Genomic DNA, 13,523 nt, shown 5'->3' on the forward strand with positions numbered 1-13,523 from the left:
GACAGCAGTTGCAAAATCAACGCCACCGTTGTGGAGAAGCCCGTTAACGAGGAGGTCCACAAGATGGTAGAAGAGGTAAGCGAAAGCATATCTAAACTTACAACGGAGAAAAAAGTTCGGTGGACTGGAGCCCAGAGACGTAGGTACAGGAGGATCCAGGCACAGCTAAACAAAAAACAGCGGGCCGCCCCAAAAGAGATCAACAATCCCTCCACTTCTTCGGAAGCGGCGAAGAGGATCAGATCTCCAAAGGAGGAAAATACCGCCAAACCAAGTAAGAAGAAAATGAGCTTCCCACCATCAAATGCCCTATGCAATTCCTCTCAAAACCCACGAGAAGGAGACTGCCCAAAGAACCCTTCGACGGAGGTCGAAAAGGAGTGCTCGGGCACGAAGAAGTTGAGCGCGATCGCGGAATCCTCTGGAAGTACCAAGGGCTCTGATAAGAAGCCCAGGGCCTTCCAGAAGAGGAAGATGGGCGCAGAGACTGGCTCGGAGCCGCCATCTCCTTACGCCAAGGTGGCCAGGAAGAACTACAGGGACGAGAGGTGCTATGCAGTGATCGATACCAGTAGAGGGTCCGGCAGATTACCTAAAGAACATCAGCAGGCCATCGAAAATATGGTCAGCGATAAAATACTGGAACACATTCTAAAGTGTGGGCAAATAAAAAGGGGACCTCTTAGTATACCACTTGGGACCGCACGCGAACACGGCCGCTCTCGAGGAAGTGATCAACAGTGTGACAACTCCTTGGGAAGGCGGCAAATTGAAGCTGGTGAGGAAGGACGAGATACCTCATCTGACTAAAGCGATGGTTTACGTCAAAGGGTATGGCGGCAAGTTCGAGACAGAACGCATGCTCGAGGTCTTTGGCAAGCAAAATGAGACCTTGGAAGTGAAGAGGTGGGAAGTCTTCCACAGGGAGGAGAAAGAGGATGGCAGTCTCCTTGTGGTTGGAATTGACGACCTCTCACTATCCAGTCTTACAAAGGCAAAGGGCAAGGCGTACTACATCTGTAATGCAGTCACCTTTAAAGTTGGAAGGGCACGAGTCGGGGAAGAAGAAGAGGATGCCCACCAAACCAGCAAGGAGGACAAACCACCGAGCAATACCGAAGAGGGGGTCGAAGCTATCAGCGACTCCAAGAAGCCCGCTTACTGGATGACTCATGATTGAGGTCATCCAGATAAACCTCCATCGGAGCGAAACGGCAACTCAAGCCCTGATGGATAAAATAAACAAAGGTAATATACACATCGGTTTAATCCAGGAACCTTGGACCGTAAAGAACAAGGTTTCCGGACTAAACCACATTAATTACCAACTCTTTTACGCTAATACAGGAAACCGACCGAGGACCTGTATTATATGCCATAAAAACTTATGCTTTCTTTTCTCCCCCGAGTTGTCAACCTCGGACGCCACAGTGTTTAAGCAAGGGAATGGTAATATATACCTAGCATCAATTTACCTGTCGTTCGACTCGCCGACATTACTACCTTCGTCGGAGCTGCAGCAACTGGTGAGGAAAATCAAGCAAACAGGTAACGAAGTACTAGTAGGTAGCGATGCTAACTCTCACCACATTTCGTGGGGTAGTACTAATACTAACAAGAGGGGTCAAGCCCTTCTAGAATTTTGGAATACTAACGACCTGATAACCCTTAACATAGGAAATACACCAACCTTTGTTAACAGAGTTAGGGAGGAAGTATTAGATGTAACAATATATTCAGAAAATCTAATAAACGAGGTACATGACTGGAGGGTTTCAAAGGAACACTCCTTCTCTGACCATAGGTATATTAGGTTTAAAATATCAAGGCCACCGCCGAATCCGATAACTTTCCGAAATAAATCCAAAACTAATTGGGCTAAATTCGGAAAACAAGTTAAAGATAGACTAGGGCAAGAAGTTGAGGTTTGCCTAAGCAAAGAAGATATAGATAGAAATGTCAATAAACTAACAGAGGCTCTAGTAAGGTCTTTCGAAGAAAGTTGTCCACATCGAGAGAGGAAATCTGCCTACGAAAAGCCCTGGATGACAGGGGAAGTTCGTAACAAAGGCATAGAGGTCCGAAGACTTTACAATAGGGCAAAACGTAAAAAACGTATTCTGGGACAACTACCAAACAAAACTAAACGAAACTCCTGGAAGCTTTTTTGTGAACAGGTAGATAGCGTAAATGACGTCTCTAAAATTAAAAAGTTTCTATCTAAAACTCACTCACAACCCGAGCTTATGGTTGATGAGACAGTTAAAAAGATGGAAACAACCGAGGAAACTCTTAGCCTTCGTCGAGTACTACGGCACACACAGTGTCACCGATGGAGAAAGCTTATGCATCAGAAGAAGCACCAAAAATCGACAACTTGATGATTAAAGAAGCAATAATGAGCTTCTCACCATACAAAGCAGCGGGACCAGACCAGATTTTCCCAGCCTTACTTCAAAGGGAAGTGGACTATATTTCGTCCAATCTGGTCGAGATTTTCAATGCTTGCTTAAACTTTGCGTATACTCCATTGGCCTGGCAAGAGGCAAGGGTAGTATTCATTCCCAAGCCCGGCAAGTCAAGTCATGCAATACCAAAATCTTATCGTCCGAAAAGTTTAACTTCATTCTTACTCAAAACAATGGAACGGACGGTCGACACCATGATAAAGAGTAACATCTCTAACGATATGCTCAAGTACAAACAACATGCATACGCAAAAGGTAGATCAGTGGAAACCGCATTACATGAGGTAGTACACCATATAGAGAGAACCTTCGAGATGAAGTTGATGAAGATGAAGACTCCCGCAGTTTGCATCGACATCGAAGGAGCGTTCAACAACGTCAGCACCGAAACGCTAATCCACTCCTTAGACGAGTTTCAGATAAACCGGGCCTTGAGGCACTGGATAGACCACATGCTAAGGAATAGATGGATAAGCTGTGCGCTACAAGACGTAACAAAAAGAGACAAGGTTGGTCAGGGGACGCCACAGGGAGGAATACTATCACCTCTCCTATGGGTTACCACCATAAATAGTCTACTAAGGATCTTAACCGACGAAGGATTTGAACACATCTGCTATGCAGACGACGTTATAATACTTCTTAAGGGAAAGAAGGACCGAAACGGCTCTAAAAATAGCATACAACTGGGCTAGACCGAGAGGTCTAAATTTCAACCCGGAAAAAACAGAATTATGTCTATTCACTAGGAAAACGAAAATAGAAGAAGAACCCGTTTTCCTAGATAAGATGATAAACATTTCTCCAACAATTAAGTACCTGGGAGTAATTCTAGACAGGAAACTTAAATGGAGACCATATTCAGGAAAGGGCTAATAAAGCCCACAGATGTTGGTTAACCTCAAAATGGGGTTTCAATCCTAGGATGACACACTGGTTATACAGAAGCGTAATTAGACCGACTCTAACTTACGCTTCTGTGGTATGGTGGACAGCTACGGACAAGAAATGCAACGTAAAAGTCATGGTAGAACAAATACAAGGTAAAGTTAATACTACAACAAATACAACTCGAACAACAACCACAAAGGAATTTGTTTTTGTTTGTAAACCTTAGTGTCAACGTAAATGTAAACAAAACAAGGAAATTTCTATAAATTATTGGAATTTAAAAAACTAATAATTTTTCACATTTGATTGAATATTTTCGAAAACATGAATGAAAACTCGTTAGATTTTCAATTTGAATGTTTCCATATCATTCCACTAAATGCATAATTTCTCGCAGAAAGTAGAATACTTGCAAAAATGTTTCGGGTCGCTGGTAATTCATTGAAAAAAGAGAAGCTGTTTCAATCATTTGCTTTTGAAAACAAAAAAGCACATGTTTATTAGGGCTTTATTCTTTTCAAGTTTAACAAAATTCCACACATATTAACAAATATTGTACCGCCTCTATAAGCTGTGCTTTAGTGTGCGGCATGTCGTTCGGACCTGGAGGAGGTTACATGTCAATGATATGAAGCCGTCTTTAAGGGAAATAGTTTTTTTTCTGATGAATAAATTTGTTCTTCAAAAATATATATCCCTAATATACATCGAACATAGAAATAAATACATAAAATGTCGAATGGAATTTGACACTAACACTACAACCCAGTTCAGTCAGCTGTGTATTGCTGCTACCTTTTCTTGTTCTACCATGCGTAAAAGTACTGCAAAAAGTCCAAAGAACGTGCTGCTTAAGTATTAGCGGGGCAATGAGGACTACACCAACTGGGGCTTTAGAGACAATTTTATTTGTCCACCCAATAGAAATTCAGGTAAGGTATGAGGCAGCCATCGCAGCTATAAGACTTAAGTCGATGAGCGAGTGGATCGTAAGAGACCACCAAAGCATATTACAGGTTACAACGGGTGAGTCAATAGATCATATTGTATCAGACCGTATACCTGAAACAATTGAATCCGCCTTGTGTGAAATTTTAATACCGGACAGGGACATGTGGATCGATGGAACCCTGGAACGGATGCCAACTGTGGTTTCACAGATGGGGCCGTTCTAGGGGGGAGAACGGGTCTGGGTCTATATATCGAAGACCAGGAAACTAGAATCTCCCTTCGACTGCCGGATCATAATACGATCCTACAGGCCGAAATCCGAGCGATCACAGAGTGTCTGAACTGGTTTAAAGCTAACACAAGGCCAATCACTGTTAACATCCTAACGGACAGTAAAGCAGCAATTAAAGCAATTACAAGCAAGACGGTGAAATCAAAAACTGTCCTGCAGTGTAAAAAATCAATCAACGACTACTCCCACCATGGTTCTGTTAACATTATATGGGTACCAGGACAAAAAGGGATTAGGGATAACGAGATAGCTAACTCCTTGGCAAGGCAAGCCAGAGAGCAAACTACGATAAGCCTAGATAATGCTAAGCCTTTAAAAGCGGCGCGTCTAGAGTTAAAAGCCATACATCCCTCTGGAATACTGAAGAGAAAGGGAAAAATACAAAAATTCTCTGGGGAAACCCAGACGAGGGTAAAACAAAGGAACTCCTTCAAATGAGTAAAAAAGACATTAGTAGACTGACAGGCATCGTTACAGGACACTTAGGGCTACAAGCACACCTGCACGAAATCGGTTGTGCAGAAAGCATCGAATGCAGAGCATGTGGAGATGACGACGAAACATTGCAACACTATCTCTGTCATTGCCCAGCCTTCGCGATGCTAAGAAACCAATTTCTAGGAAATAACACTATACCAGAACTCCACCAAATTAGGGCAAGCGAGTTTAAAAACTTAAGAGATTATGTCAATGGCACAGAATTTCTTAACTGATAAATTAACTTAACTTTTAATAAATTAAGCAGTAAAAAATGTATTCCCCTTAGGCTTCCGCAATTAGAGTGCACAACAGACCTATACTGGCTTAAGTGTATGTCCCATACGGACATGTGGTAATTCTTATATTCGTCCCTCTTTTCAACCTAACCTAATTATTTTCAATACTTTTCAAATTTCTTCGAAATTTTCATCGTTTTTTCGGATAAGCATCCACTTTATTCACCTGCTTTGCTGGTGTTTACGTATAGTTCAGCTCTTTGCCGCTAGGTGTCGCACCTGAAAACGAGGAAGTACGTTAAAATCTTAATTAATTCTGTTTTTTTTTTTTCAAGTTTCTTCCCGATTTTTTGTTACATGACCGTTTTCCTTAAGTTCTTCATAAATTCATTACGAAAATCATCCTACTCGTTTCCAGTCTCACTGTTCTTCGTTTACCGAAAGGTGTCGATATTTTCTGGCTTTTTTGGTTATCTTTCTTCCTTCTTTTCCTGAACAACCATGTCGTTGGAAGCATTTATTCGTCATGCTGACCGTCTGGTCACCTTTAATGTCAGACAGTTCCCAAAGAGCCCACTGTTTCTCCTCCGAATCCATCGCCCCAGACTCCCAATTCTAGTGTACCTCACGATCACTGTTCCAATTATTCTTTCAAGCTCCCTCTAAGCGAAGTCTTCAATGGGGATTATATGTCATGGCCGACTTTCCGAGACATGTTCACGGCCGTGTACATTAAGAATTCCGGGCTCAGTCCAGTTGAGCGTTTGATTCATTTAACCCAGAATACAAAAGGTGAAGCGAGGGATATAGTTCAGTTAATGGCCCGTTAAAAGTTCTATTCAATCTTCGGTCTATTAAATCCGAGTCTGCGAGTGCAATTAAGTCGTTGCAGCGCGACATAAATTTCTGTATTGCTGCGTTATCTATGTACGATATCGACGTCAAAAGTTGGGATCCAATATTCGTTTTCCTTTGTTTAAATCGCCTTCCTGACTCAAATTTGACGCTGTGGGAACAAGTTTTGCCTGATAAGACCGCCATTCCCAAGTGGACTGACCTTGATTCTTTCCTTACGAATCGGCATCGTACGCTTGAATCCTTTTCAGAGATGCGCAATCATCCGAGGTCATATGACCATAAACCTAATTCCAATTCTAAAAGTTCGAAGTTCAGCTCCTTTCATACCAAAGTTACGGCCACTAAATGTCCTTTATGTACGGATTCCGTTCATATAATTCGAAATTGTCGTAGATTCATTGCGATGGACGTTAAACAGCGTGTGGCTGAAATAAATCAAGGCCTTCGTTTAAATTGCTTTTCAAAAACTCACCATATTAAAAATTGTACCAGCAACAATAATTGTTTCGAGTGTCAGAGGCGGCTCAACACTATGCTTCATAATCGTTCACCAATCAGCCATATCTCCAATCCACCCGCGAACTCTACGAATTTAAGTCCAGACTCCATTCCATTTCCTCCGAATCCTATACAGTCCACAAGTTCAGGGAGTGGAGCAATTCAAAGCTGTTTCGCTTCAAGTTCTCAGGGTGTTTTGTTGGGAACAGCGTTGGTGAATGTCTTGCGCTTAAGAGAATCGTATCACGCTCGTGTACTCCTAGATTGTGGTTCTCAAGGCACATTCATATCTGAACGATTCTTCAACAAATTAAACATTCCTCACCATCGTACAAATGTTGAGATTTCTGGCCTTAATAATTCTCCAGATGCTTCCGTCCAAAAAATGTGTTCTGTTGTGTTGTCCTCTCTATTTGATGATTCAGTTCAGCTTTCCGTGCAAGCATTTGTTGTTCTACATTTGTCTGGAAATCTGTCTTCCCACACATTACCGTCATCTTTATTATCTCAACTCCCTCCGATTAAACTGGCTGATCCACACTTCTACTAATGTTCAAACATCGACATTCTGATAGGCGGTGACTTCTTGCCTAGCATTATGCGCGCTGGGGTAATGCGAGATATTTGCGGCACTTTAATGGGTAATTTCAAACTTTTGTAAAATTACTTTATATAAAGAGATTTGTCCTTTCTATGAGGCAGAGAACCATCCGGGCAAAAAGTCTCCTTCAGCCTCTAATAAGTATTGTCAAGAGCTTGTAACGACCCACCCTACACGGTCCTATTTCCGGAGGAAGTGGCTACCTTCTCGCCCCAGATAATAGCAGTCGTGTCCGCTTACATAAAGTAAAATTTAAATAAGGTAGCTCTTATTATGAGAGTATATTCCCACAAAATAAATGAAGTTGGGGAAGAGTAAGAGGAATGACGTAAGAAAAGACGTAGCCTAAGGTACGCCTACCCAACCATTCTAAAGAAGTTCATAACTTTTTAGACCCAGTTAAAGAAATCCCTTACGAAATTCCTTTCATCTTTCGTGCGAAAAAAGGCGAATTAGTTTAGTTAAAATTCATAATCAATTATATTTTTAACAATAAAAATAACAAACTCTAAGTTGCAATGGTGTTAACAAGTATTTTTGATCGCGAAAATAATATGATTAGCAAATGCAATGTTGATTGAAAACAAAATGAAAACCATTCGTTCGATGGTATAGATTTAATATGGAGTTAATATATATAGAGTTAAAAGAAAACTAAATTGATTGTACAGTTAGTATTAAGTGTAAAACTTATATTAATTGTGTGACAAAAAGATTTTGACTATGGTATTAATTGATTATTCTAACCGGTGGTCATAATAAAAAATAATGTATGTAATAAAGTGTCTTGCAGGGTGAACGAGCAAATGCAAAGTTTTCAAAGGGTAATAAGGAAAGAAGTTAGGATCAATAGTAAAGAAAATAAAAGGATGAGCAGGAAAGTAGTAAAGAAAAGATGCAGTCAAGGAAAATGGAAAGAAATTTTTTGTGGCACCTCAGCAATTTATGAGATGTTCAACTGTAAAGTATTTCTGCTGAGGTGCCACAAAAAATTTCTTTCCATTTTCCTTGACTGCATCTTTTCTTTACTACTTTCCTGCCCTTCCTTTTATTTTCTTTAATATTGATCCAATCCAATCCAAAAATGCAATGAATGATTTTTTTGTTTTGAAAAGTCTTTTTGAAATATGTTTTATTTCCTATAGCCCACTCGATTGAGAAAATTTTAAAATGTAGAAAGTGGAATATCTTTTATAGAAAATATATAAAGGGCATAGAAAAATGTACTGAAGAGCAATGAAGACTTCCACCAACGAAACTCACAAGCTCTATGTTTCTTAAGCAGAGAGAATTGAAGGTGGTTGGCATGTTGTGGGTTTTCCTTGCAAACAAGGTTTCCCAGAGAAGATGGCCCTCGGACAATCCGGTTCAAGAGCTGCAACACAATTCCTTCGCAATGAGATTCGTCTACTCCGTAATTCACATTTCAAAAAAAGAGTATGATCAGGTACTCAGTGAGTACGTTCAATTGAAACACATGGTTCTAGTTCCAGCTCCGTGTCCAGATAGTGGTTCTCGCCATTACTACTTACCGCATCACGCGGTCTCCAATACTTCTTCGGATACGTCCAATGGTCAATGGTCTCAATGACGTTTTGCACAGTGTTGCAATCTGATTTGACCACATTACTGCTCAAATGGCGTTTCTTCCGATATGTGTTCAATGAGGACATCGAGAAAATGTACCGCCAAATTCTTGTTCATTTTGATCATACTCCATTTCAACTAATTCTATTCCGCAACCACCCAAGTGAGACCATTCATGATTACAGGTTACAAACTGGCACCTTCGGTGTCATTTGTGCTCCGTACTTGGCTATTCGCATTCTTCTCCAACTTGCTGACGATGTTCAAGTTCAGAATCCGAGTGCAAGTGACATTATTCAAAATTTCATGTATGTAAAAGATGTACTTTTCGGAGCTCATTCTAGTCTTTACGTCATTAAATCTCGACGTAGGCTCAAATCGGCTCAATAGTCAGCTGTTTTGGGTCTTCGAGGATGGACAAACAGCTTACAAGATCGTGGTGGCATTGTAGGTGAAGGACCATAGCACATCCAAAACGTCGGGGATTCTGTGGATCTATAGTTCTGATTCTTTCTTCGTTTCCACCACACCGTTTCCTTCTAAGTTTTCATACACAAAGCGGGAGATTCTTCTTCTGGTCTCCAAGTTATTCTGTCCTACAGGCTGGCTTTCGATACGCATAGTTGTGCCACCAATTGTACTACAAAGCACATGGTCCGATGGTAGTGGTTGGGATTACATCATTACTTCCACCACATTGTCCGAATGGAAGATGTTCCAATCCAATTGTTCAATTCTTCATAAAGTTCGAATTCCGAGATGGCTCAAGTTTACCCCGTCGGCTGACATTCAGTTCCATGGCTTTTACGATGCATCCTACAAGGCATTCACAGCCACTTTTTACGTGCGAATAGCTACGTCCGTACTCTCTCACCTGGTGTATTCCATAGTAAGCGTTGCTTCAGTGGAAACACTAAAATCATTCGTTCATTAATTCCATCCAAATGTCTTTTCCGTTCATCTCCCTTCCAACGTACACCGAAATTATATTTCAAGGGAATATTTTCTATATCATTGTGCTATTTCCGAAGTACAAATCCAAATGTTCTTTTCCGGCGATGACTATATATTGTAATATTTTTTCCAAAGTACCAGTTTGAAATCTAATTCTATTTTCCTTCATCCAACACTTCGAAAGCAATATTGCTTCTTATTCTCCCCAAAGGCACAAACTTTCCTTTTCAGCAAGCTCAGTCTCCAGTGGCTACGGAACGGTTTGCAACTCCAAAGTTTCCATCTGAAGGAAGATAATATCCTGGTACCGGTTCTAGAAATATGCTATGTACTTTTTGTTTTCTCCAAATCTTGTAAACAAGAGAGAGGGCAGTGCAATATTTTATATTTTTCTCTAGTTGCAGTTCCGAGATGCAACGATTGCGTTGGCTAGGCCATATCATCAGAATGAACGATGATAAACCCGCTAAAAAGGCGTATAAATTCGGGCCGCATGGCGGTGCACGCAGAATTGGCAGGCCAAAGAATAGATGGCTCAAACAAGTGGATAAAGAGATGACAAGGTGCGGTATTCCAGAAAGCGAACCACTAAACAGAGAGAGAGTGGGAGATCTTTTCTTAGTTCGGCTTATGGAACAAATGTTCTGTAATGGGACAGCTAAGTAAGTATAAGAAAACATATTTAAAAGTATCTTATTAATTTTTTATGAGAACATTTATACATTAATCGCTGACAGCAATCTATTCATAGATGTTTAAATATTTACTACGAAAATCAACAGATAATAACAAAATCTTGAAGTAAATGCAAATTATCCAGCCCCAGAGTCCGAATAAACCTCTAAAAAATAAATTAAAAATATTTACGGGATCTAGACAATGCCATGATACAATGTTCACAGAGTTGTATTCGCTTTGTCGTCCTTTGGTTGACAAAATGATTTTGACAAACTTTGTATATATATGTTAAAAAACACAAATGTCAGGTTTATTTATATTTCCAATTCCAAACAAATTTAAGATAAAATTTTCAGACAATTTGGAGTCGATTTTGCACTTAGCAAGGATAACTCTCGAACGGATCAACTGATGTAGTTCAAAAATTGGTCCTCGTTTTTTAATTCCTTGGCAACAGGGCCATACCGTGAAATGATGTGTTTCGTGATCAAGTGCAAGCTTCCAGACATATTTGTCCAAAAGCTTTAAAAATATTACAGTGCCCATTATAAATGGCTGGTGGTCACAATAATAATAATAATTGAAAGAGTGAGAGACATTGGTCCAACTTTTGCACATCGGAATATTCCTTTCAAACATGGGCAAGTCCTTGCTTCCTGACAAAATGACCCAAATCTCAAAAAATGCAACGGAGACAAACTAAAATGGTTATTTGGCAGGACAACTATCGAAATGACTCCCCCAAACATGATTACGAGGACTACACATAATATATATACTGTAAGCAAATACGGCTGCAAAACTTAAGTTGTTTTTATATATTCTTTTATATTATAATAAATCATACATTTTGTTATTGAAAAGGACACAATATTCTCACAAAGTTAAAAGGATTTCAAAAGTTTACATCTTCTGGGGCAGCTGTGGTACTCTTCTTTCTGGCTTCAAAGGCCTTTTGTAGCATTATAGCGCTGTTGGCAGCAGCTTTGGTAGCTTACCCAATTCAACGTTGTTTTTCTTGACGATAGCTTGGCAATGGTATGCTTGTCAGCAGCACGTCGTCAGAGAACCTCAGCATTAGGAATCAACAAATCCCACGGCAGCGAGAAAATAGTTTCGCCCAGCAGCTGCCAACGCACCAACACACTTGTACTGCTACAAAAATATCAGAATTCAACGTGATGAGTTGACAAACATTGTGCAATGGATTCTGCAGAAGAGCTTCTTGCGTTGGTCACGCAGCAACTCGCTGTTTTCTTTAGATTTAAAAAGGTGAATGCAGATTCGGTCCATATGAGGAAATGGACAGCAGGGGTCATTTACAACACACTAATCTTGATAACACTCATACACGGGGGATAGGAACAACACCTGTAACAAAAGGCACACATTCAGCATATGAATATATCCCAACATACCAAAAAAACTTGAGAATTATATTATAATAAACCTACCAACATAAGACTTAAGCTTATAAAAGACTTGAGAAATTTGTTGTTAAAAGCTTATGTCATAATTATAGAAAAATCGAAACGGAACCCTTGTTTATAAGCTTACCCTTGTAATTGCAGAACAAGCTTATGCAATTAATATTGCCTTAAGCTTATTCTTGTAATTGTAAAACAAGCTTATATATATATATATATATATATATATATAGGAATCAACAAATCCCACGGCAGCGAGAAAATAGTTTCGCCCAGCAGCTGCCAACGCACCAACACACTTGTACTGCTACAAAAATATCAGAATTCAACGTGATGAGTTGACAAACATTGTGCAATGGATTCTGCAGAAGAGCTTCTTGCGTTGGTCACGCAGCAACTCGCTGTTTTCTTTAGATTTAAAAAGGTGAATGCAGATTCGGTCCATATGAGGAAATGGACAGCAGGGGTCATTTACAACACACTAATCTTGATAACACTCATACACGGGGGATAGGAACAACACCTGTAACAAAAGGCACACATTCAGCATATGAATATATCCCAACATACCAAAAAAACTTGAGAATTATATTATAATAAACCTACCAACATAAGACTTAAGCTTATAAAAGACTTGAGAAATTTGTTGTTAAAAGCTTATGTCATAATTATAGAAAAATCGAAACGGAACCCTTGTTTATAAGCTTACCCTTGTAATTGCAGAACAAGCTTATGCAATTAATATTGCCTTAAGCTTATTCTTGTAATTGTAAAACAAGCTTATATATATATATATAGCTGCTGGCTACCCAGCAAACACAATGTCGGACGTCCGACGCGTCTGCTCAAAGTCGGAAGTTTTTTCCGACGCGTCTGACATATAGGAATCAACAAATCCCACGGCAGCGAGAAAATAGTTTCGCCCAGCAGCTGCCAACGCACCAACACACTTGTACTGCTACAAAAATATCAGAATTCAACGTGATGAGTTGACAAACATTGTGCAATGGATTCTGCAGAAGAGCTTCTTGCGTTGGTCACGCAGCAACTCGCTGTTTTCTTTAGATTTAAAAAAGTGAATGCAGATTCGGTCCATATGAGGAAATGGACAGCAGGGGTCATTTACAACACACTAATCTTGATAACACTCATACACGGGGGATAGGAACAACACCTGTAACAAAAGGCACACATTCAGCATATGAATATATCCCAACATACCAAAAAAACTTGAGAATTATATTATAATAAACCTACCAACATAAGACTTAAGCTTATAAAAGACTTGAGAAATTTGTTGTTAAAAGCTTATGTCATAATTATAGAAAAATCGAAACGGAACCCTTGTTTATAAGCTTACCCCTGTAATTGTAGAACAAGCTTATGCAATTAATATTGCCTTAATCTTATTCTTGTAATTGTAAAACAAGCTTATATATACATATATATATATATATATATATATATATATATATATATATATATATATTTTTTTTTTTTTTAATTTTTATTAAAATTTTATTAGTGATTTATGTTTTCAATCAATGGTATAATTAAAATAATAAATAACTATATTTACAGTTACGTATTTTGGTTTTATAC

General features: G+C 39.4%; 1 long non-coding RNA gene across 1 annotated transcript; it reads right to left on the reverse strand.

The window, feature by feature from the left end:
• Positions 1-11,379: 11,379 nt before the first annotated feature.
• On the reverse strand, positions 11,380-12,625 carry LOC141403488 (uncharacterized). Its single transcript, XR_012412813.1, has 3 exons — positions 12,528-12,625; positions 12,213-12,444; positions 11,380-11,828 (listed from the first exon to the last, which is right to left on the reverse strand). It is a non-coding gene; the product is annotated as an uncharacterized lncRNA (long non-coding RNA).
• Positions 12,626-13,523: the final 898 nt, after the last annotated feature.

This window comes from Musca autumnalis, unplaced genomic scaffold (genome assembly GCF_047663935.1).
Source record: "Musca autumnalis isolate F117 unplaced genomic scaffold, ASM4766393v1 scaffold_4, whole genome shotgun sequence".
Taxonomy (NCBI): domain Eukaryota; kingdom Metazoa; phylum Arthropoda; class Insecta; order Diptera; family Muscidae; genus Musca; species Musca autumnalis.